Below are 26,638 nucleotides of genomic sequence, written 5' to 3'. Positions count from 1 at the left end.
TTATATGTATCATAACCTAACAGTGGTATCACGAGACTCTAATTAATTCCATAATAATTTCTTAACATGGTTAAATTTTATAAATTTGCAAGGAATTAAAAGGGGTGATTAATTTTCGTAATTGTAATTAATTGCAAATTTGCGTTTATTTAATTATATGTACGCAGTTTTTCGGCAGTTTCTTCTTTACTCAACGAAATCGAGTGATTTTTGTGTCAATTCCGCATGTAAAAGGAATTCTAAAATTTTGACTATGGCCGAACCCAGATGTCTAGCCTAACTATGACTTTTTGGAGGTTTTAGTTTTTCGAATGCAAAGTTTGTAATTTTAAGATGTTAATTTTAAATATTTGCGATTCTTGTTGTTAAATCTTGAATTTTTGATTGACCTACTGTATATGTTTAACAAATTTGAATGCCTAAGCTTTTTAAATATACAACCTAATTTGTAATTGTAATTAATTTGTTGAAATTCGAATAATTTAGAATTGATTTGATTTTCATAATTAATTAACGATTTAATTAGGTATCCATGATTAAAAACCACCATAAAAATTGTTAATTTATGATAAATTTTAAATTTTTATGACCTAGATTTGAATCCATGATAATCGGAAATTAATTGATTAATAAATTTTTGATTTTTCGCCCTAAAATTATGAAATTAATATGTTTTATTAATTTGTCATTAACTTTGAATTAAAAGTTTTAATTTTTATGAAATTCGCTCATAAAAGTTGCACGCACAAAGCAATGGACGCTACGTGTTACCCTTAAGGGGTGTTGTATAGTGCGGGCATGCGACGACGATCAAGGGAGCTCGACGCCCATGCGGTACGAATACAGCGAGCAACGAGCGTGGCATGCACAAGGCAACGAGCTGTGTGCTACGCGTGTGGGGCGATGGGCGATGGGCAAGCAAGTGCAGCGAACAAGGCAAGCACGCGTGGGCAGCGATGGATGCTGCGCCACAATGTGCGTTGCCTCGCCCAGCAAGCACACCAAGGCAGCGACAAGCGCAGCACAACGTGCACGCGGGCAGCGTTGGCTGGCCTGTCAAGCAGCGTTGCCCAGCAGCGTGCCAGTGCGATGGGCGAGTGGGCTGCGCGCAAGCGTGGCTCGCTAGGCCTGCTGCATTGGTGCTTTGTTGCTTGGGCTTTGCGGTACGATCAATCGAGTGACAAGGGGTTTGTTGCTTGTTGGACTTGACGAGACATGGGCGCAAGCCCATGGCCTTGTCTTGACCCGATTGGTTCGTTTTAATTTTAATTTTGAATTTTCAGTTCGGAAACGATTTTAATTAATTTTAAAATTCATAATTTAAATTGTTTTCTCGGAATTTAATTTTGAATAATCTAATTATTATAAATTCTAATTTATACTAATTATTTTACTAAAATTAAATCCTTGAATTAATTTAAATTCATTCATTTAATTCAACTGGAAATAAATTAAAGGATTCAATTATAAATTTATATGAGCTTTAAATTTTAATTAAATTTGTATGTTTCCGATTAGACTAGGAAATACATTTTTATGTTTAAAATTAGTAAAGCATGTAAATTTATTGGTTTAAGTGGGAGCGTTTTAGTGATAAACTCTTGATTAGGTCTACATTCCTTTAAGGTTAAAACAACTTGATTAGAATTAATAAGGATTGAATAATTGGTAGATTATTGGAACCCTTGATTAATTGCTGCAAATGTTTATGTGATGCATAATATGTTCTACTAACCAGCTATGTGGGCCATTCATGATAATGAATGGGTGAAATGGTATATATTGTATATGTACTGTTTTGCAGGTTATTGAAAAGTGACTAGTATGGCCCAAATAGGATAGAAAATATGGTCTACGTACCATCAAATAGTTGTAATTAGTTTAATTATAGCTTATCCTATTTGAAGAAAATGGCGCCTCCCATGGTGAAATTCAAGACGGAGTTTCCAATCCATTTTCAAGACGGACTTTGAAGTTGAAGCTTCAAGATGAAGTCGGGCCATACTAGATCACATTTATATCTTATGCATGTTTTAAGTTAATTATTGCTTTAAATATGTCTTAATTATGCATGAGATTATGGCTTGATTATGTTGCATGATTAAGGATTTTAGTTCACTTAAAATCTAACCTACATAGTAAGAGCCTTAAGTTCCAAACTCTAAAATTGAGTTAAAACGTGCCATGCCAAAATAACACTTACTTGGATAACCTTTACATCAATCTTAGTAATAGTTTTCCGCCATAGCGAGGTGTTACTTATTGATTCTAAAGGGGTAAGGTGAACAAATAATTGTGAGTACATGTTACTTTTGGTGAAACTCAACGATTTAAGTAATTAAGGAGTCCTTTTATGTCGTGGCAAATGCGATAGGTTTACCTAATAAGTTTTTAGACGTACCTATCAACCAAGAGTAGTTTCTAGACTATTAGCAAAGGCTTTGCTTACCTAAAATATTTTAGAATTGAGTCTAAATACATAATGTGCTTAATTCTTCAATGATTTAAGGATCTTGGAATCATTTTATTCAAACCTACCGGAACACATAACTTGAATAAAATGCTTAGTAAATGATAAATTATGCATGTATGCTAGAATTTAAAAGTTTATTAAGAGAAATTGTGAATGGTTATTTATTTGTTTATTCTTTTTCAATTGTAGTTTAAATTATGGAAAACAACAATCAAAACATCATCATGGGTTCTGAGCTTATGGTCAAGCTGAACCTAACAAATTTTCTTGAATAGGAAGCTAAGCTGATTGAAATAGTGAGACTCAATGGATTTGAGTATTTACTGTTCCATCCCATGCCAACCTACTATGCCAGAGACATGACCCCTGAAAGACATGCCGCCTGGGATGCGAATCTCAAAAAGGTTATGAGTCTCATGCTGAACAATATCCCTGATGAATGGGCTAGAAGAATTGTAGCTTTCATATTTTGATCGCCTAAGTCTGCTAGGAACACCAATAAGCGAAAGGATGGCAGTCTTTATCTTGCTCAATTCACTGCACAGTGGGTTTGGTCGCTTCAAGCAACTATACCTAAGTGAACCAAGAGAAGAAACAGTTGCAAAGTTTGTTCACCTTGTCAGAAAGGCTGAGATAATACTCGACTGTGAAGCCAAAGATTTACTCAAGGCTAAAGGGATACCTTTCAAGAAAGGTGGAAAGTCCAAGGGCAATGCTGAGTCAAGAAAGAAGAAAAAGCAGGACAAGTCCACATCAAGTTGTCTTTATTGTGATGGAATTGGCCATTACAAGAGAGAATGTCCAAAGCTTAAGGAAGATCAGAAGAACGGAACATTCGTTCCATCTTCAGGTATTTTTGTTATAGACTGTATACTTGCTAATTCAACTTCTTGGGTATTAGATACAGGTTGTGGCTCACACTTATGTTCCAATTCACAGGGACTAAGAAGAAGTAGAAGGTTAAGCAAGGGTGAAGTCGACCTACGAGTGGGAAATGGAGCACGGATTGTTGCATTAGCTGTAGGAACTTATTATTTGTCGTTGCTCTCTGGGCTAGTTTTGGAACTGGAAGATTGTTTCCATGTTCCAAGTCTTACTAAAAAAATCATTTATGTTTCTTGCTTAGATGATAAGGGATTTTTCTTTTTAATAAAAGACAATAGTTGTTCGTTTTATTTCAAAGAGATGTTTTATGGATCTGCTACAGTAGTCAATGGACTTTATTTATTAGATCACGACAAACAAGTTTATAACATAAATACCAAAAAGGCCAAAAAGAATGATTCAGATCTCACCTATCTGCGGCATTGTCGATTAGGCCATATTAACTTGAAACGCATAGAAAGACTTCAAAAGGAAGGAATTCTAGAACCATTTGACTTAGAGGATTATGGTAAGTGCGAATCATGTTTACTTGGAAAAATGAAAAAGAAATCTTTCTCTAAAGTTGGAGAAAGAGCAACTGAACTATTGGGTTTAATCCATACAGATGTATGTGGACCAATGAGTACAAAGGCTAGAGGTGGTTTCAGCTACTTTATCACTTTCAGTGATGACTTCAGTAGATATGGTTATGTCTACCTAATGAAGCATAAGTCTGAATCCTTTGACAAATTCAAGGAATTTCAGAGTGAAGTAGAGAATCAATTAGGCAAGAAGATTAAGACACTGCGGTCTGGTAGAGGCGGTGAATATCTGAGCTATGAATTTGATGACCATCTGAAAGAATGTGGAATTCTATCAGAATTGACTCCTCCTGGAACACCACAATGGAACGGTGTGTCGGAACGGAAGAATAGAACCTTGCTAGACATGGTTAGATCAATGATGGGTCGGGCCGAACTTCCAATAGAATATTGGGGACATGCACTAAATACAGCTGCACTCACTATAAATAGTGCTCCATCTAAAGTTGTTGAAAAGATTCCATATGAGTTATGGTTTAGAAAGCCTTCAAAAATGTCTTTTCTTAAGAGTTGGGGATTGGAAGTATACGTAAAACGATTAATTTCATACAAACTTCATCCAAAAGCTGACAAATGTATCCTTGTGGGCTATCCAAAGGAAACAAAGGGGTATTACTTCTACAATACATATGAGAACAAGGTGTTTGTTGCTCGAGATGGTATCTTTTTGGAAAGAGATCACATTTCCAAAATGACAAGTGGGAGAAAAGTAGACCTCGAAGAAATTCGAGTCGAACAACAAACTCTAGAGAATGCTCAAGATGACATTCAGGATGAGACTCAGAGATCTTTAGAAGTATCTGGTGAGAATCAAGGACCATCTAGAAATGTAACCCCGAGTAGATCGCAAAGATGTAGATCTCAACCGGAAAGGTACTTAGGTATTTTAACGAACGAGAGCTATAAAGTTCTATTACTTGAAAGTGATGAACCTGCGACTTACAAACAAGCTATGACGAGCCCTAGCTCCAAGCAATGGCAAGAAGCCATGCAATCTGAATTAGACTCCATGTCTGAAAACCAAGTTTGGGATTTGGTCGATTTGCCAGATGGCTACCAAGCCAAAGGAAGCAAATGGGTTTTCAAACTGAAAAAGGACAAGGATGGGAAACTTGAAGTTTTCAAAGCTAGATTGGTTGCAAAAGGTTACAGGCAAGTCCACGGTGTGGATTACAATGAAACCTTTTCACCGGTTGCAATGCTGAAGTCTATTCGGATAATGTTAGCAATCGTTGCACATTACAATTACGAAATATGGCAGATGGATGTCAAAACCGCTTTCTTAAACGGCGTTTTAATAGAAACTGTGTTTATGACATAGCCTGAGGGTTTTGAGGATCCAAAGAATGCTAATAGGGTATGCAAGCTTAAGAAATCAATCTACGGATTGAAGTAAGCATCAAGGAGCTGGAATATACGTTTTGAGATGGATGTCAGTGACTTTGGTTTCATCAAGAACGCAGACGAATCTTGTGTATACAAGAAGGTCAGTGGGAGCAAAATTGCTTTTTTAGTATTATATGTCAACGACATATTACTTATCGGAAATGACATTCCTATGTTGAACGCAGTCAAGATTTAGCTTGGGAAATGTTTTTCGATGAAGGATCTAGGAGAAGCACAGTACATACTGGGAATCAAGATTTACCGAGATAGATCTGAGAAGATGATTGGACTCAGTCAAAGCACTTATATCAATAAGGTGCTTGAAAGGTTCAATATGGCAGACTCCAAGCGAGGCTACCTACCCATGTCTCATGGAATGACTCTAAGCAAGACGCAGTGCCCAAAAACACTGGATGAGCGCAGACGAATGAGTGGGATTCCATATGCATCATTTATTGGTTCAATAATGTATGCTATGATATGTACACGCCCGGATGTTGCGTACGCACTCAGTGCTACGAGCAGATACCAGTCAGACCCAGGAGAGGCAGATTGGACTGCTGCCAAGAACATTCTGAAGTACCTAAAAAGGCACAAAGATGATTTCCTGGTCTATGGTGGAGACCAGGAAGTCATCTTTGTGCCTTTTCAGGTACTTCAGAATGTTCTTGGCAACAGTCCAATGCGCCTCTCCTGGGTCTGACTGGTATCTGCTCGTAGCACTGAGTGCGTACGCAACATCCGGGCGTGTACATATCATAGCATACATTATTGAACCAATCAATGATGCATATGGAATCCCATTCATTCGTCTACGCTCATCAAGTGTTTTTGGGCACTGAGTCTTGCTTAGAGTCATTCCATGAGACATGGGTAGGTAGCCTCGCTTGGAGTCCGCCATCTTGAACCTATCAAGCACCTTATTGATATAAGTGCTTTGACTAAGTCCAATCATCTTTTTAGATCTATCTCTGTAAATCTTGATGCCCAATATGTACTGTGCTTCTCCTAGATCCTTCATCGAAAAACATTTCCCAAGCCAAATCTTGACAGAATTCAACATAGGAATGTCATTTCCGATAAGCAATATGTCGTCGACATATAATACTAGGAAAGCAATTTTGCTCCCACTGACCTTCTTGTATACACAATATTCGTCCGCGTTCTTGATGAAACCAAAGTCACTGACTGCTTCATCAAAACGTATATTCCAGCTCCTGGATGCCTGCTTCAATCCGTAGATTGATTTCTTTAGCTTGCATACCTTTTTAGCATTCTTTGGATCCTCAAAACCTTCAGGCTGTGTCATAAACACAGTTTCTGTTAAAACGCCGTTTAAGAAAGCAGTTTTGACATCCATCTTCCATATTTGGTAATCGTAATATGCAGCGATTGCTAACATTATCCGAATAGACTTTAGCATTGCAACTGGTGAAAAGGTTTCATCGTAGTCCACACCGTGGACTTGCCTGTAACCTTTTGCAACCAATCTAGCTTTGAAAACTTCAAGTTTCCCATCCTTGTCCTTTTTCAGTTTGAAAACCCATTTGCTTCCAATGGCTTGGTAGCCATCTGGCAAATCGACCAAATCCCATACTTGGTTTTCAGACATGGAGTCTAATTCAGATTGCATGGCTTCTTGCCATTGCTTGGAGCTAGGGCTCGTCATAGCTTGTTTGTAAGTCGCAGGTTCATCACTTTCAAGTAATAGAACGTCAAAGCTCTCGTTCGTCAAAATACCTAAGTACCTTTCCGGTTGAGATCTATATCTTTGCGATCTACGCGGGGTAACATTTCTAGATTGACCATGATTCTCACCAGATTCTTCTAAAGATCTCTGAGTTTCATCCTGAATTTCATCTTGAGCATTCTCTAGAGTTTGTTGTTCGACTCGAATTTCTTCGAGGTCTACTTTTCTCCCACTTGTCATTTTGGAAATGTGATCTTTCTCCAAAAAGACACCATCTCGAGCAACAAACACCTTGTTCTCAGATGTATTATAGAAGTAATACCCCTTTGTTTCCTTTGGATAGCCCACAAGGATACATTTGTCAGATTTTGGATGAAGTTTGTCTGAAATTAATCGTTTGACGTATACTTCACATCCCCAAATCTTAAGAAAAGACACATTTGGAGCCTTTCCAAACCATAATTCGTATGGAGTCTTTTCGACAGCTTTAGACGGAGCTCTATTTATAGTGAGTGCAGCTGTATTTAGTGCATGTCCCCAAAATTCTAATGGAAGTTCGGCCTGACCCATCATTGACCTGACCATGTCTAGCAAGGTTCTGTTCCTCCGTTCCGACACACCGTTCCATTGTGGTGTTCCAGAAGGAGTCAATTCTGATAGAATTCCACATTCTTTCAGATGGTCATCAAATTCATAGCTCAGATATTCACCGCCTCTATCAGACCGCAGTGCCTTAATCTTCTTGCCTAATTGATTCTCTACTTCACTCTGAAATTCCTTGAATTTGTCAAAGGATTTAGACTTATGCTTCATTAGGTAGACATAACCATACCTACTGAAGTCATCAGTGAAAGTGATAAAGTAGCTGAAACCACCTCTAGCATTTGTACTCATTGGTCCACATACATCTGTATGGATTAAACCCAATAGTTCATTTGCTCTTTCTCCAACTTTAGAGAAAGGTTGCTTTGTCATTTTGCCAAGTAAACATGATTCGCATTTACCATAATCCACTAAGTCAAATGGTTCTAGAATTCCTTCCTTTTGAAGTCTTTCTAAGCGTTTCAAGTTTATATGGCCTAATCGACAATGCCACAGATAGGTGAGATCTGAATCATCCTTTTTGGCCTTTTTGGTATTTATGTTATATACTTGTTTGTCGTGATCTAATAAATAAAGTCCATTGACTAATCTAGCAGATCCATAAAACATCTCTTTAAAATAAAACGAACAACTATTGTCTTTTATTAAAAAGGAAAATCCCTTAGCATCTAAGCAAGAAACTGAAATGATGTTTTTAGTAAGACTTGGAACATGGAAACAATCTTCCAGTTCCAAAACTAGCCCGGAGGGCAACGACAAATAGTAAGTTCCTACAGCTAATGCAGCAATCCGTGCTCCATTTCCTACTCGTAGGTCGACTTCACTCTTGCTTAACTTTCTACTTCTTCTTAGTCCCTGTGGGTTGGAACATAAGTGTGAGCCACAACCTGTATCTAATACCCAAGAAGTTGAATTAGCAAGTATACAGTCTATAACGAAAATACCTGAAGATGGAACGACTGTTCCGTTCTTCTGATCTTCCTTTAGCTTCAAGCAATCTCTCTTCCGATGCCCCTTCTTCTTGCAGTAGAAGCATTCGGATTCAGAAGTGGGTTGACTGACCTTCCTCTTTACAGATATGGCGCCAGTTTGCTTAGTTGGGCTGGCCTTGTTGCCACCTTTCTTAGCATTCCTCTTCTTTCCAGATTTCTTGAACTTGCCCCCACGCACCATAAGCACATCCTGCTTATCACTTTTGAGCGTCATTTCAGCGGTCTTCAGCATACCGTGAAGCTCAGTGAGCGTTTTGTCCAGACTATTCATACTGTAGTTCAGTTTGAACTGATCATACCCGCTATGAAGAGAATGGAGGATGGTGTCTATAGCCATTTCCTGAGAAAACTGCTGATCCAGCCGACTCATATTCTCAATGAGTCCAATCATTTTGAGAACATGTGGACTTACGGGCTCGCCTTTCTTAAGCTTGGTCTCAAGAATTTGCCTATGAGTCTCGAATCTTTCGACTCGAGCCAGATCTTGGAACATGTTCTTCAACTCACTGATGATTGTGAAAGCATCTGAGTTGATGAACGTTTTCTGCAGATCCGCACTCATGGTGGCGAGCATTAGACATTTCACATCCTTGTTGGCATCAATCCAACGATTGAGGGCTGCCTGAGTGACCCCGTCGCCTGCGGCTTCAGGCATCGCCTCATCTAGGACATACTCCTTTTCTTCCTGCATAAGAACTATTTGCAAGTTCCTTTTCCAGTCAAGGAAGTTTTTCCCGTTCAACTTCTCCTTTTCGAGAATTGATCGAATGTTGAATGAATTGTTGTTTGCCATATTAAAAACTACAATTGAAAAGAATAAACAAATAAATAACCATTCACAGTTTCTCTTAATAAACTTAAATTCTAGCATACATGCATAATTCAATGTTTATTAAGCATTTTATTCAAGTTATGTGTTCCGGCAGGTGTGAATAAAATGATTCCAAGATCCTAAAATCATTGAAGAACTAAGCACAGTTTGTCGACTTAATCCTAGAACATCTTAGGTAAGCAAAAGCCTTTTTCTAATAGTCTAGAAACTATTCTTGGTTGATAGGTACGTCTAAGAACTTATTAGGTAAACCTATCGATTTTGCCACGACATAAAAGGACTCCTTACTTATATCGTTGAGTTTCACCAAAACTAACATGTACTCACAATTATTTGTGTACCTTGCCCCTTTAGGACCAATAAGTAACACCTCGCTGAGCGAAAACTATTACTAGATTGATGTAAAGGATATCCAAGCAAGTGTATATTTTGGCATGGCACCTTTTAACTCAATTTTTTAAGTTTGGAACTTAAGGCTCTTACTATGTTGGTTAGATTTTAGGTGAACTAAAATCCTTAATCATGCAACATAATCAAGCTTTTGATCTCATGCATTTTAAGACATATTTAAAAGCACTAAATAACTTAAAACATGCATAAGATAAATGTGATCTAGTATGGCCCGACTTCATCTTGAAGCTTTGACTTCAAAGTCCGTCTTGAAAATCTCCGTGGGAGGCACCATTTTCTTCAAATAGGATAAGCTATAACTAATTACAACTATTTGATGGTACGCAGACCATATTTGAATTGAAAAATAACTTTGGTACTTTAGACCAATTACATTCAAATTAATGGTACGCAGACCATATTTTCTATCCTATTTGGGCCATACTAGTCACTTCATAACCTGCAAAACAGTACATATACAATATATACCATTCACCCATTCATTATCATGAATGGCCCACATAGTTGGTTAGTAAAACACATTATGCATCACGTAAACATTTGCAGCAATTAATCAAGGGCACCAATAATCTACCAATTATTCAATCCTTATTAATTCTAATCAAGTTGTTTTAACCTTAAGGATTTGCAAACCTAATCAAGAGTTTTATGACTAAAAGGGCTCCCACTCAAACCAATAAATTCATATGCTTTACTAATTTTAAACATAAAAATGTATTTCAAGTCTAACCGGAAACATACAAATTTAATTAAAATTTAAAGCTCATATAAATTTATAATTGAATCCAAAAGTTTAATTTAATTTCAGTCGTATTTAAATTAATTCATGATTTTAATTTTAGTAAAATAATTAGAATAAATAAAATTTATTATAATTACAATATTCAAAATTAAAATCCTAGAAAATAATTTAAATTATTAATTTTAAAATTAATTAAAATTACGTAAACTGAAAAATTTCAAATTAAACATTCAAAACGATCTAATCGTAACGCAAACACCCTACACATCGCACGCCCATGGGCCGCACGCACACAGCCATCGCTGGCCATGTGCGCGCAGCCTATGCGCTCGTCGCATAGCTGCTGCATCTACCATCGCAAGCCATCGCACGCTTTGGTGCTCGCTGCGCGCGCTCCATCGCTCGCTGTGCGCGCGAGCCATTTCTCGCTGTGCGCGCGACATCGCTCGCTGTGCGCGCGAGCCATTGCTCGCTGTGCGCGCGACATCGCTCGCTGTGCGCGCGAGCCATTGCTCGCTGTGCGCGCGACATCGCTCGCTGTGCGCGCGAGCCATCGCGCGCGATCAACGCTGGGCGCAGCGTTCGTGGCACGCGAGCTTGCGCTCGCTGCGCGTGAGGCTGCGCGCTCTTGCGCGAGGCAGTGCGCGTCGTGGCACAGCTCGCTTGCTGCCCACACGCGACTGCCATGGCTCGCCTTTCGCCCATGCCCATTCGTCCATAGCTCGTGGCCCACGACACAAGGCAGGGCTGCTGCCTTGTGCTCGTGCACCATGCCTTGCTCATTGCATTCGTGCCGCACGGGCGACGAGCTCCCTTGCTCGTCGTCGCATGCCCGCACTATACAACACCCCTTAAGGGTAACACGAAGCGTCCATTGCTTTGTGCGTGCAAGTTATATGAACGAATCGCATAAAAATTTAAAATTTATATTTAAAATTAATGACAAATTAATAAATAATATTAATTTCATAATTTTAGGGCGAAAAATGGAAAATTTATTATTCAATTGATTTCCGATTGTCTTGGATTCAAGTCTAGGTCATAAAAATTTAAAATTTATCATAAATTTACAATTTTTATGGTGGTTTTTAATCATAGGTTTCTAATTAAATTATAATTAATTATGAAAATCAAATTAATTCTAAATTATTCTAATTTTCAACAAATTAATCATAATTACAAATTAGATTGCATAATTAACAAGGCTAGGCATTCAAACTTGTTAAACATATACAGTACGTCAATCAAAAATTCAAGATTTATCAACAAGAATCGCAAATATTTAATTTAACATCTTAAATTTACGAAATTTTGCATTCGAAAAACTAAAACCTTCGAAAAGTCATAGTTAGGCTTCGAATTTGAGAATTCTGGGTTCTGCAGAAAAAGACTATTTTTGTCAAAATTTTAGAATGCCTTTTACATGCGGAATTGACACAAAAATCACTCGATTTGGATGAGTAACGAAGAAACTGCCGAAAAACTGCGTACGTATAATTAAATAAACGCAATTTGCAATTAATTAACAATTACGAAAATTAATCACCCCTTTTAATTCATGCAAATTTGTAATATTTAACCATGTTCATGCAATTTAGATTATGAAAATAATAAGGGGCTCGTGATACCACTGTTAGGTTATGATACATATGACAATACATAAATCATGCGGAAACAACCATTAAGCCAGGAATACATATTATTTACACATAATCATATAGCATAATTTAGATGCATACTCTTTGTTGCGTGCCTTCCCTAGCTGCGCCCGAACCGAACAAGAACAAGTCTTTAGGACTCCAAGTGTCGTCCCTCCGTAGATAGTCCACAGCACGTCCGGATCCGCCTTAAGATTGACCAACTAGAATCGCCCTTAAGGTACTAGAATTTTCGGCACTATTGAGCAAGGAATGTGGCTGAATTTTTCTCTTAAAACTCACTTTGAATACTTGAATTAATCTCTAAAATATGTGACCCTAGGCACGTATTTATAGAGTTATGGAAAGGGAATTGGAATCCTAGTAGGATACGAATTAATTAAACTTAGAATCCTATAAGAACTCTAATTAATTAATTTATCCTTTTAGGAATAGGAATTTAATCATATACTAATTCTAATAGTTTTAGGAATCGTGCATGAACACAAACTCACACACACACACGGCAACCACGAGGGCCGCCATGCGTGCGTGCGAGCAGCATGGCCTTAGGCGCGCGCTGGGCCTGCCTTGCGGTGGGCCTGGGCGCTGCCTTGGCTGGGCGCGCGTTTGGCTTGCTGGGCGATGGCCCGACTTCGTGCTGGGCCTTCGTCCGGCAGGCCTCGTCCGATGCTAATTCGTACGATACGCTTCCGATTAAATTCCCGGTTCCGGAATTCATTTCCGATACGAACAATATTTAATATTTCCGATTCCGGAATCAATTTCCGTTTCGAACAAATATTTAATATTTCCGTTTCCGGAATTATTTTCCGATTCCGATAATATTTCCGATTCTGACAATATTTCCGTTTCCGGCAATATTTCCGATTCTGGTAATATTTCCATTTCCGATAATATTTTCCGATACGTACCATGTTTCCGTTTCCGGCAACATCTACGACTTGGATAATATTTATATTTCGATACGATCCATATTTCCGTTTCCGGCAATATCATCGTTTCCGGAGTATTCATTTCTTGCCTGTGACGATCTCAGCACCCACTGAAACCAAGATCCGTCGATTCCGAATATCCATAGATGGAGTATCTAATGCCATTAAATACTTGATCCGTTTACGTACTATTTGTGTGACCCTACGGGTTCAGTCAAGAGTAAGCTGTGGATTAATATTATTAATTCCACTTGAACTGAAGCGACCTCTAGCTAGGCATTCAGCTCACTTGATCTCACTGAATTATTAACTTGTTAATTAATACTGAACCGCATTTATTAGACTTAACATAGAATGCATACTTGGACCAAGGGAATTATTTCCTTCAAGGACCAACAGCTCTGTATTATGATAATAATGGAGCTATTGCACAGGCAACGGAGCCTAGACACCACCAGAGAGTCAAGCATGTATTTCGTAGATTTCACCTTCTACGAGAGTTCGTTGAAAGAAAAGAAGTCGAAATAAGCAAGATTGGAACTGATGACAGCAACTCAGATCCATTGACTAAACCTCTGCCGCAGGCGAAGCACAACTCGCACACTGCAGCTATGGGAATCAAGCATGTTGGAGAATGGCTTTGATGTCCTTATTTAATGTTTTAAAGTTTTAGAGTTTAATACTTTGTAAAACATTATTGGTTAATCATTCACATTAATGAATAGAATTCATTTTATCATTTAATTTGTGGTTTATTAAATGATGAGTCCCTTCAATTTGACAATATATTCAAGATAGACTGTCAGGACCAGTCATGTGACTAAGAAATGTCTATCAAGTGAACTTGAATGTCCAAAGTTGAAAATGGTCCCTGATCGGAGTTTTCTATAAAGATGGACGCATAGAAAACGTTAGACGACTAGAATGCAAGATGACTAGTAGTTCTGTTTCTTGAACTATGTGCACATGGCAATGTCGCAATCATTTGCATAAATACTTACTTTGGGAAGACTAGTATCAGACAGACCTATGAAACTTTACTGTAAGAGATGAAAATCTGTCATAAGTAAATTTCATTAAAATTATTAGACACTAATCCTCAATACCTGAGTGATTTGAGATTACTTGTTTGAGAACTGCTTACTTTGACGTTCTCAACCGTCGCACCGTAAAAGGAGGCTATAAATGCAATGCTCGGGTAATCACCTATCAAACGAAGTCTAATCTCAAGATCGCGAGATTGGGATTGTCCTCCCATAAATCGGGATGAGATGCTGAAAGTTGTACAAGGCCACTCGGAGAGCTAGAAACTGTAAAATGCATGGTCGTGCTCAGATGAATCATAGGCTATGATTATCTGTTTATTTGATCAGTTGAACTCTGAAACCGAGAAACACCTCAGGACATAATAAGGATGACAACTCTTACCTTATGTTCAAGAGCAAGCATCGAGTGACAAAGGAATTAGGAAATGCACACTTGTCCCTAAGGACAAGTGGGAGACTGAAGGAAATAATGCCCTTGGTCCAAGTATGCATTTAATGGTAAGTCTAATAAATGCGGTTCAGTATTAATTATGCAAGTTAATAATTCAGTGAGATCAAGTGAACTGTATGCCTAGCTAGAGGCCGCTTCAGTTCAAGTGGATTAATGATATTAATCCACAGCTTACTCTTGACTGAACCCGTAGGGTCAAACAAATAGTACGTAAACGGATCAAGTATTTAATGGCATTAAATACTCCATCTATGGATATTCGGAATCGACGGATCTTGGTTTCAGTGAGAGCTGAGATCGTCAAAGGCAAATAAATGAATACTCCGGAAACGATGATATTGCCGGAAACGGAAATATGGATCGTATCGGAAATATAAATATTATCCAAGTCGTAAAAGTTGCCGGAAACAGAAACATGGTACGTATCGGAAAATATTATCGGAAATGGAAATATTGCCGGAATCTGAAATATTGCCGGAAACGGAAATATTGTCGGAATCAGAAATATTATCGAAATCAGAAAATAATTCCGGAAACAGATATATTAAATATTTGTTCAAAAACCAGAAATTAATTCCGGAATCGGAAATGTTAAATATTGTTCTTATCGGAAATGAATTCCGGAATCGGGAAATTAATCGGAAGCGCGTCGTACGAATTAGCATCGGACGAGCTTGCTAGAAGAAGGGCCAGCACGAAGCCAGGCCCACGTCCAACAAGCTCACGCACCACACAAACAGCCAAGGCCACGCCAGGCCCAGCGCAAGGCCAGGACCAGCAGGCCGTGGCTGCGAGCATGGCTGCGAGCAGTGGGCTGCGAAGCTCACGTGGGCTTCGTAGCTCGCGTGGGCTGAGCGGCTGTTGCGTGGGCTTGCGCGGGCATGGCCTGCGCACATGCGGGTCATGCTCGTTTTAGTGTTTGTGTTTCCGTACGAAACCAAAATCATGTAGGATTCGTTTAATGATTAAATTCCTATTCCTAATGGATAAATTAATTAATAGAGTTTTAATTAGATTCTAGTTAATTAATTTGTTTCCTAGTAGGATTCGATTACTTTTTCCATAGCCTATAAATATGAGGTTAATGCTCACAATTTATAACGAGTTTTAAGTATTCAAAAAGAGAGAATTTTTGAGCAAAAATTCAGTCATCTATTTTACCCCATATTACCGAAAATTTGTAGTACCTTAAGGGAGATTATAGTTAGTCAATCTTAAGGCGGATCCTGACGTGCTATGGACTTTCTACGGAGGGACGACACTTGGAGTCCTAAAGACTTGTTCTTGTTCGGTTCGGGCGCAGCAAGGGAGGGCACGCTACAAAGACTATGCATCTAATTATGCTAATTGTTATGTGGCAATTAATTTGGAATCCTGACTTTTATGGTTTTTCCGCAGGATTTATATTAAGTTATATGTATCATAACCCAACAGGGAGGAGAGGTGATGTCAGTGGAGAAAGCGTGTGAGAGTGGAAGAAAGGGGGTTGTATGGGTTGAATGCGGGAAGTGAAGAGTTTCTTCTATTTATTTCCAATGGAACCGTCCCAAATGTTCTTTGAATGTGGGTATTTGATTTTGAATTTTAAAAGTTTGTTAAAAAAAATTTAAAAGTAAAAATAATAAAAAATAAAAATGGAAAAATTGTTTGACTTAGTTTTGACTTGCCTAATTTTGCATCTTAGAATTAACCGGTTTGAAAGGAACTTCTTACCTAGCACATTTGTAGTGTGAGTCTGTCTGCCACAATGGTAAGCTTCAATTATGTTTGCACACAAAATTTTGTGTTTGTAATAGTCTATATGTGCCATAGTTTTGTCTTTGTCTTGGAGGAACTTCAATTTGCAATTACCATAGCTTGATCATTCCGAGTTCCATCCTCATTTTCTCATGTTTCTCCCTGTTTAAAGGCTTAGTCAAAATGTCAGCAATTTGGTGATCAGTTTGGCAAAAATCTAACTTAATTAATCCTTTCTCAACATTATCTTTAAGGAAATGGTGTCTAATGTGGATGTGTACCGGATCTTTTAAAATACAAATAGCACTAGTGTTATCACAATAGATAGGAACACAATCATAGATAATACCAAAATCTCTTACCTGTTGTTTTATCCATAGTATTTGAGAGCAACAAGCTGCAGTAGCTACATACTCAGCTTCAGCTGTGGATAGAGCAACAGTGTTTTGTTTCTTGGAACCCCAAGAAACCATGCATGGACCTAGGAAATGTACCATACCTGATGTGCTTTTTCTATTCACTACGTCACCTGCATAGTCATCATCAGCATACCCTTTTAACTCAAATGATCCACTTCTTGGATAGAATAGGCATAGGTCACCAGTTCCATTGAGATATCTTAGTATTCTTTTTACAGCAGTTAAGTGGGACTCCTTTGGATTGGATTGAAACCTTGCACATAGTCCTACACTAAAAGAAATGTCAGGTCTACTAGATTTTAAGTACAATAGTGATCCAATCATACCTCTATACTTAGTTTGATTTACACTTTTCCCATTTGGATCAGTGTCTAATCTGGTAGCTGTTCCCATGGGAGTGTGATTCACTTTGGCTGATTCTAGCTCATATTTCTTTAGGAGTTCCTTCACATACTTTTGTTGGTGGATCATGATTCCTTTCTCATTTTTCTTGATTTGTAAACCAAGGAAAAAGTTGAGTTCCCCCATCATGCTCATTTCAAATTCACTGCTCATCAAGTTTGCAAAATCCTTGCACAAGTTCTCATTAGTTGCTCCAAATAATATATCATCAACATAAATTTGAACTACTAACAAGTCAGTTCCTCTAGATTTAGAAACAAAGTATTATCTATTCTGCCCCTTTTGAAATCATTTTGTAGGAGGAACTTTGATAGTCTTTCATACCAAGATCTAGGGGCTTGTTTTAGTCCATAGAGAGCCTTATCTAGCTTGTAAATATGATTTGGAAATTCGGAATTTTCAAACCTAGGAGGTTGTTCCACATAGACATCCTCTTCTAAGAAACCATTTAAAAAAGCACATTTAACATCCATTTGATAAAGTTTAAAACCCATGAAAGCAGCAAAAGCAATTAAAATTCTAATGGCTTCTAATCTAGCAACAGGTGCAAAAGTTTCTTCGAAGTCAATACCTTCCTGTTGGTTATAGCCTTTGACCACTAACCTTGCCTTGTTCCTTATGATTGTTGCATGTTCATCTTTCTTGTTCCGGAAAACCCATTTTAGTTCTATTACTTTCTGGTGCTTTGGTTTGGGTTCCAAGTGCCACACTTTGTTTCTTTTGAATTCATTCAATTCTTCTTGCATGGCTATGATCCAGTCAGCATCTTCCAGAGCCTCAGTGTGATTTCTTGGCTCAAATATGGAGAGGAACGCGTGGAATGCACAAAAGTTCCTTATATGTGACCTTGTCTGAGTTCCTTTTCTAATGTCACTTATAATGAGTTCCATTGGATGAGATTTTTGATGTTTCCAAGGTCTAGGTTGAAACTGAGCTGCTGGTGTTGAGGTATCTTCTTCAGTTCCTTCTGTGACCTGAGTTCCTTGTTGATCAGTGTGGAGTTCCTCAGGTTCTGTAGTTGTTTCTGGATCTTCTTGGATTTCTTCGTGTTCCTCTTGTACAGGAGCTTCTTGATTTTGTTGAATAGTTCCTCTGGCTGGTTGTCTGCTTGGTTGGAACTCCTCATCATTGTCTGCAGCACGAGACAAACCAATTTCGAAATGTTCTAGTTCCTGTACTGTATCAGTTTTGTTAGATTCATCAAATATTATATGTACACTTTCCTCAACGCACATTGACCTTTTGTTATAGACTCTGTAAGCTTTGCTATTTAGAGCATATCCTAGGAACACTGCCTCATCACTTCTTTCATCAAACTTTCCCAAGTTCCTTTTCCCATTGTTGTGAACAAAACATTTACTACCAAAAGCTCTAAAGTAAGAGATGTTGGGTTTAAAACCTTTTAGCAGTTCATAGGGAGTTTTATTTAAAACCGCTCGAATCATAACTCTATTAATAATATAGCAAGCTGTATTGACTGCTTCAGCCCAGAAGTTCCTGCGCAAGGAATTGGCTATTAACATGGTTCTTGCCATGTCTTCCAAGGTTCTGTTTTTTCTCTCAACTACTCCATTTTGTTGTGGAGTTCTGGGAGCTGAGAAAATGTGATCCATACCTTGTTCCTTGCAGTATTCATCAAATTTGTAGTTTTCAAACTCTGTTCCATGATCGGATCTTATATGGATCAATTGATGACCTGTAGTTTTCTGGATTTTCTTTGAAAATGTGACAAACTCATCAAATGTTTCATCTTTGCTTGTTAGAAATATGACCCAAGTAAAGCGAGAATAATCATCAACAATAACTAAAACATATCTTTTCCCACTTCTACTTTGGATTCGCATTGGTCCACACAAGTCCATATGGATGAGTTCCAAAGGCTTTGTTGTGCTTACCAATTTCTTAGGCTTAAAGGAACTTCGGACATGCTTGCCTTTTGCACATGCATCACAGACTTTATCATTTAGGAACTTGATTGAGGGGAGTCCTCGAACCAGTTCCTTTGATCTTAGTTTGTCGAGCAATGAGAAACTAGCATGTCCAAACCTCCTGTGCCATAGTAGGGGATCTTTTTCAATGGCACTGAGGCAGGTTAAGTTGTTCCTTGGAACCGTATTGAGATCCACAGAATATGTGTTCCCTTTACGAGTTCCTTCCAAAATAACCTTCCCAGTGTTATTGTTAATAATTTGACAATTTTTAGAAGTAAAAGTTACAGATTTTCCTTTGTCACAAAATTGAGAAATACTTAGTAGACTGTGCATTAAGCCCTTGACTAAAAATACATTTTCAATGGCATGGGAACTTGACCTTCCAACTTTTCCAATTCCAACAATTTCTCCTTTCATGTTGTCTCCAAACACTAGAGGAAAAAACCTCAAGTGCGGGCTCATTTTAAAGGGTTTAGTGCGGGCTTTTACATGTGCAGCACATGGCCTGCCCGCACTTGGCATTTCTCAAGTGCTGCCAATATATGAGCCCGCACAAAACTATTTTTGTGCTGCCAATTTAGAAAATGTGCCCGCACTTGACAACTTTGTGCTGCCAATTTTCGAATACGTGCCCGCACTTGACAAAGTTAGTGCTGCCAATTTTCGAATACGTGCCCGCACTTGACAAACTTTGTGCTGCCAATTTTTTAAATGTGCCCGCACTTGACAACTTTTGTGCTGCCAATTTTTAAAATGAGCCCGCACTTGACAAACTTTGTGCTGGCAATTTTGTAAATGGGCCCGCACTTGATAACTTTTGTGCTGCCAATTTCGGGAATGAGCCCGCACTTGTGATATATATACGAGCCTATAAACGAGCCGTATTTGTTATATATCCTATTTTTCCTGCCACATATTTTATATAATTGGACCACGCCACTAGTTAACCTCCATACATCATATAAAAAAGTACCCAATTATATAGATAATTAAATTGTACAGTTGAAAACTCGATTACATAACAGTCATAAAAAACTAGCATCCGTAACCTAAAATTCATTACAAGGAAATATCAAAAACAATACTAAAATTCACTACAAGAAAATATCAAAGACAATCACTAGAAATGAAGTTTGCCAACTTTTCTCGAACTTCATTTATCTCTTCAATCGTGAAAGGCTCCTCCCTCGAATTTTTGAGTACCTTACGAAGATCGACAATAAAAAAAAAATATGTATACTTTAGTTAGTTATATTATAAATATTGTATCGTAAAATAAAGTAAGACGTAATTTGCTCATACCAATGAAATAAAGAATAAAATTGTCGTTTTCGATCCAAACTCTTAACTAATGAACCTATATAGATATTCTAAATCTTTTACATGTTTAACATATTTTTTTTATGTTTATAAGTCTCTTATTACCTAATTTGGTCAAGTTATGCACAATTAAGGGTCGTTTGATCGTTATATGTAATAATTTTACTAACATTGTCGTTTTTGCTCCTAACTTTTAACTAATGAACCTAAAAAGGTATTCCAAACCATATAATTGTTTAACATACTTGGTTTTATGTTTCTAAGTCTCATTCTTACCTAGTTTGGTCAAGTAATGCATATTTGAGGGTCGTTTGATCGTTATATTGTCATATTTTGACTAAAATTGTCGTTTTCGCTCCTAACTCTTAACTAATGAACCTAAAAAGGTATTTGAAGCCATATACATGGTTAACATACTTATTCTTATGTTTTTAAGTCTCATTCTTACCTATTTTGGTCAATTTATGCACATTTAAGGGTCTTTTGATCCTTATATGTCATATTTTGACTAAAATTGTCGTTTTCGCTCCTAATTCTTAACTAATGGACCTAAAAAGGTATTTTAAACCATATAAATGTTTAACATGCTTGGTTTTATGTTTCTAAGTCTCATTCTTACCTATTTTGATCAAGTAATGCACATTTAAGGGTCATTTGATCCTTATATGTCATATTTTGACTAAAATTGTCGTTTTCGCTCCTAATTCTTAACTAATGGACCTAAAAAGGTATTTGAAACCATATACATGTTTAACATACTTGTTTTATGTTTCTAAGTCTCATTCATACCTATTTTGGTCAAGTTATGCACATTTAAGGGTCGTTTGATTGTTATATGTCATATTTTGACTAAAATTGTAATTTTCGCTCCTAACTCTTAACTAATGAATCTAAAAAGGTATTTGAAACCATATACATGTTTAACACACTTGGTTTTATGTTTCTAAGTCTGATTCTTACCTATTTTGGTCAAGTAATGCACATTTAAGGGTCGTTTGATCCTTATATGTCATATTTTGACTAAAATTGTCGTTTTCGCTCCTTACTCTTAACTAATGAACCTAAAAAAGTATTTGAAACCATATACATGTTTAACATACTTGGTTTTATGTTTCTAAGTCTGATTCTTACCTATTTTGGTCATGTTATGCACATTTAAGGGTCGTTTGATTGTTATATGTCATATTTTGACTAAAATTGTAGTTTTCGCTCCTAACTCTAACTAATGAATCTAAAAAGGTATTTGAAACCATATACATGTTTAACATACTTGGTTTTATGTTTCTAAGTCTGATTCTTACCTATTTTGGTCAAGTAATGCACATTTAAGGGTCGTTTGATCCTTATATGTCATATTTTGACTAAAATTGTCGTTTTCGCTCCTAACTCTTAACTAATGAACCTAAAAAAGTATTTGAAACCATATAAATGTTTAACATACTTTTTTTTATGTTTATAAGTCCCATTCTTACCTATTTTGGTCAAGTTATGCACATTTAAGGGTCGTTTGATCGTTATATGTCATATTTTGACTAAAATTGTCGTTTTCTTTCCTAACTCTTAACCAATGAACCTAAAAAGGTATTTGAAACTATATACATGTTTAACATACTTGTTTTTATGTTTCTAAGTCTCATTCTTACTTAGTTTGGTCAAGTTATGCACATTTAAGGGTCGTTTGATCGTTATATGTCATATTTTGACTAAAATTGTCGTTTTCTTTCCTAACTCTTAACTAATGAACCTAAAAAGGTATTTGAAACCATATACATGTTTAACATACTTGGTTTTATGTTTCTAAGTCTCATTCTTACTTAGTTTGGTTAAGTTATACACATGTCAGGGTCGTTTAATCGTTATATGTCATATTTTGACTAAAATTGTCGTTTTTGCTCCTAGCTCTTAACTAATGAATTTAAATAGATATTCTAAACCTTTTACATGTTTAATATACTTAGGTATATGTTTATAATTCTCATTATTACCTAATTTGGTCAAGTTATGCACATTTAAGGGTCGTTTGATTGTTATATGTCATTATTTTGACTAAAATTGTCGTTTTCGCTCTTAACTCTTAACGAATGAATCTAAATAGATATTATAAACCTTTTACCTAAATAGATATAGATAAATTCCATATACCTCATACATCTCTTGTAACTTATTCACGATGTCCCCATCTTCATATTTACCAAATAGCGAAGATGTCATGCAAACACCTATAGAACCCGTGAGAAAAAAGAGTAAGATGTTACCAACCAAAAGCAAAGTACATTAAAAAAAAACAGAAGTGTCAAGTTGGAACTTTTTCAATTTATTGAACATGCATGCTTTGCGCTTTACGAAATATGATAACTGGTTGGAAACATCTACCTAGCATAGAAAGAAAACGAAGTTCTTGATTTGTTGATACAACAATCTCGACAAGGCGATCATCCACTGCAACACAATTATCTTCAGTAAAGTACTTATCTCTTACGAAAAGAACAGATAATTGGGAAAGAAAGCATACACTGCTACCACAAGTGTTTCCTTGGCCACACTAACTTCGCGAACCCAACAAGGTGCTGGAGTTTATTACATATATCAACATAACAGGGTATAATACTACAAAATAGATTGCTGAGCCAAGTTGATCTCATCCAGCAAAACCCATGATTCGAAGAGTCTTTTAGCTAGCCCCCCGTTCGGCTGTCCCATATTTTCCTAAGAAAAGAAACCTAATTGCATATTTTCATCAACCATAATAGTGATAACAACCAATACCTCTTCCGGAGAGAAAAAATGAAGGCAAGAAGAAATTCCTACCAAGAAATACATGCGCTATAGAGGTTAAGAAGTGAAGGGGGTGCCAAAAAAGGAGTAGGCAACATCATTAAATCACTAGCAGTAGACATGGAGCATGGAAGAAAATTAGTATTAGTTTCTCTTTAACACTTTTCACTTTCCTTATGCCATCCTACAATAATCTGCAGTTATTACAGTGTTTTTTATAGACTATTATAACCTAAGAATGATATTTTTGTACGATGCCAGGAATACGAATAAATAAATATATTGAACCGTCATATAAATCATTGAGGAAAAAACAACCTTGTTACCTGTTGAGATTCTTTTATAACAGAAGTGAATAAGGTTTTTAGAAGATCATGCACATAAGAAACAATCACAAACTTTAGATGACATGTAGTTAAGAACAAGACAACCTGATCGAACACAAGCTGCTCTGATCTCTGCATCCTCTAGGGACTGTATAAATACAGTAATAAAAGGATAGAGGAGAAATTTTACCTCTTTCCTGCAGAAAAGAGGGAAACTAAATTGAATGAAGATAACAACTATATAGATGAACAAGCATTGAATGTGAAACAAATAAGACAAGCTTTTTCGACAAATTCCAACATAGAAGACTTCCTACATCCATTAAATCACCGAAATGCAACATAACAGACTTAATCAAACAAGCTCAACCACTATGCTAAATTTCATAATTCATAATATTTAAATATGATTTAGATAAAATTCATGTACAGCTAACAAAATCCATTCAAATCCAAACCATCAACAAATTCCAAATCAAACAATCCGAACCCTGCATAGATCACCAGTGAACACAATCACAATTCAAACAATAAAAAAACCTAAAAAAAATCAAAAACTAAGAGAAATTAACAATAATTACACTAGAATCGAACTTTTTCAATGCAAAGCAACATAACAGAAATATGAATCGGCAAAAATATAAAAAAAATCGAAGAACAAACCTGAATTAGTTCGATTTGAAAGAAGGTAGAGCTCGGCGGCGGTGGGGGAAAGAGGAGCGACGCGGAAGGAGGAGGAGAGGAAGAGCAACGACGACGTATTAGAGAAGGAGAGCGACGCAGAAGGAGGAGGAGAGGTTATGCGTCGCAGAGGAAGAGAAGGGGCGACGTTTTAGAGAAGATCCAGAGAAATAAGAAGCAGAGAAGGGGAAAGAGAGGAGCGAGGAAATGAGAATGGAAATGAAAAAAAAATCGTGAAATTTTGTGCGGCTCGTTTTAAGGAGCCCGCACTTGAGTTTAAAGCCCGCACTTGAAGTTAAGTGCTGCCAATTTTCTAAAATGAGCCAGCACTTGTGAAAATGTTTTTTTTTTTTTTTGTGTGTGCTATCAAGTGCTGCCAATTTAATAAATGAGCCGCACTTGAAAGGAAGCACATGTCGATTTTTCCTCTAGTGAAAGGTCACAGTTCCTCCATTGTAGGCTTCTAGTGAGACGAATTTAGATTTGTCTCCTGTCATGTGTTTGGAACACCCGCTGTCGAGATACCACGAGCTGTTCCCCTTCACTAGAACCTGTAAAGAAATCAAGGGTTAGTTACAGGAACTCGGGTTTCCTCGAGTTCCTTTTCAACTACAACATCTGACTTCTTAACCCATTTTTGCTTTACATAGTTTATGTTTCTTTGATCCTGTTCCTTCATCTTGGAACATTCAGTACTTACATGACTTCCACTTCCACATGAGAAACAGACTTTCACACTTGGGAGTTCCACATACTTTTTCTTATGACCAGTTTTGTGGTTAAAACCTAAACCTTCTGTTCTCTTGGATTGAGCATTCTCAATCCACTTGGGAGGAACCTTTGGTGGTTGTTTCTGGGCTCTGGCCATGGCTAGTTCCCTTTCTAGTTTCTCTTTCTGTTCCTTAGTGGTGATCAGGTCTTTGTTTAATCTTTCTAGGTCGACATTGAAAATACCCATGTTAATTTCCAAGGATTTTGTAGGGTCTAAACTTAAATTAAACATCTTGTATTGACTGAGTTCTACTTGTAGAAGGATGTTTTCATTCCTAACTTTCTCGAATGATTCATAAATGGTGGTATTCCTATCTAGTAATTCAAAGAACCTACCTTGAACATCAGATCTAACATTGTTTAGATAATTCATATAGTCTTTACTGAGTTCCAGTGCTCTATCACTTTGAGCTTTTAGTATACTTAGCTTTTTATAATCATCTAGAGTTTCTAGCAACAGTTCAATTAGCTTTGACTTTGAAAGACACAGAAGAGTGGAGGAACTTACTTCTTCTGGTGGAACTCGTTCACTTCCATCTGTTCTTGCCATGAGGCAAAGATTTGCGGTTTCTTCATTTGGTTGTTCCTCATCATCTTCTGAGTCTGTTGCTTCAATTCACCCCATGCAGCTATCATAGCCTTTTTGAAGTTTGGCTTGTTAAAGGTGGACTTATTGTAGCATTCCTTAACCTGTTCCTTTCCTTTTCCTTTGACTTTGTCATTTTCCCACAGAGGGCATTCACGAATTTGATGATCAGTTTCTCCACATTTGAAGCAACCTTGCTCTGTTTTGGAACTAGCAGTTTTCCTTGCAAAGTTCCTTCCTTTCTGGTTGCCTGGTTTGAAGTTCCTGTAGAGCTTTCTCATCCTCCTGGCCAGCATGGCAGCCTCTTCCTCATCTGGTTCAGATTCATCGAGTTCCTCAGCTTTCAGAGCAAGTCCTCGGTTTCTGGAGCTCTCAGGAACAGCAGCTCCAAGATGCAGTTCATGTGTCATCAAGGAACCAGCAAGTTGTTCAATGTTGAACTTTGTAAAGTCCTTGGTCTCAAACAGTGCAGTGACCTTTGTTCTCCAACGATCATCTTGTGGCATGCTCCTTAGTATCTTTCTTACCTGTTCATCAGTGGGAATGATTCTACCAAGAGAAACTAATTCATTTGTTATGTTAGTAAATCGAGTGAACATCTCTTGAATAGTTTCGTTTGGAAGCATTTCAAATCTTTCATATTTAGACATCAACAGATCAATTTCGGAACGCTTAACTTCATTAGTTCCTTCGTGGGTTACCTGTAGTAGTTCCCAAATCTGTTTTGCGTTCTTGCACCCCATGACCCTATTGTGCTCATGGGGTCCAAGCCCACAATGTAAGATTTTAACAGCCATAGCATTTATCTCATATTTTCCAAAGTCTTCTTTAGCAAATCTAGACATTGGTTTAGGAACTACCTCGTTTTCTGCATTAGTCTTTGTTCCCTCAAAATCTCCAACTTCTATCACACGCCACACTTGGTAGTTTTCAGCTTTGATGAATATCTCCATCCTGTTCTTCCAGTATGAGTAAAACTTACCATTGAACATAGGTGGCCTTTGC

The 26,638-nt window shown here is 37.3% G+C and overlaps 1 long non-coding RNA gene across 1 annotated transcript; it reads right to left on the bottom strand.

The window, feature by feature from the left end:
- Positions 1-20,131: 20,131 nt before the first annotated feature.
- Positions 20,132-22,774, bottom strand: LOC110789380 (uncharacterized). Its single transcript, XR_002533585.2, has 2 exons — positions 22,637-22,774; positions 20,132-20,377 (listed from the first exon to the last, which is right to left on the bottom strand). It is a non-coding gene; the product is annotated as an uncharacterized lncRNA (long non-coding RNA).
- Between the last annotated feature and the right edge of the window lie 3,864 nt (positions 22,775-26,638).

The sequence above is a fragment of the Spinacia oleracea genome, chromosome 5 (genome assembly GCF_020520425.1).
Source record: "Spinacia oleracea cultivar Varoflay chromosome 5, BTI_SOV_V1, whole genome shotgun sequence".
In the NCBI taxonomy this organism is placed as follows: domain Eukaryota; kingdom Viridiplantae; phylum Streptophyta; class Magnoliopsida; order Caryophyllales; family Amaranthaceae; genus Spinacia; species Spinacia oleracea.
This window is presented reverse-complemented; position numbering and strand designations above follow the sequence as displayed.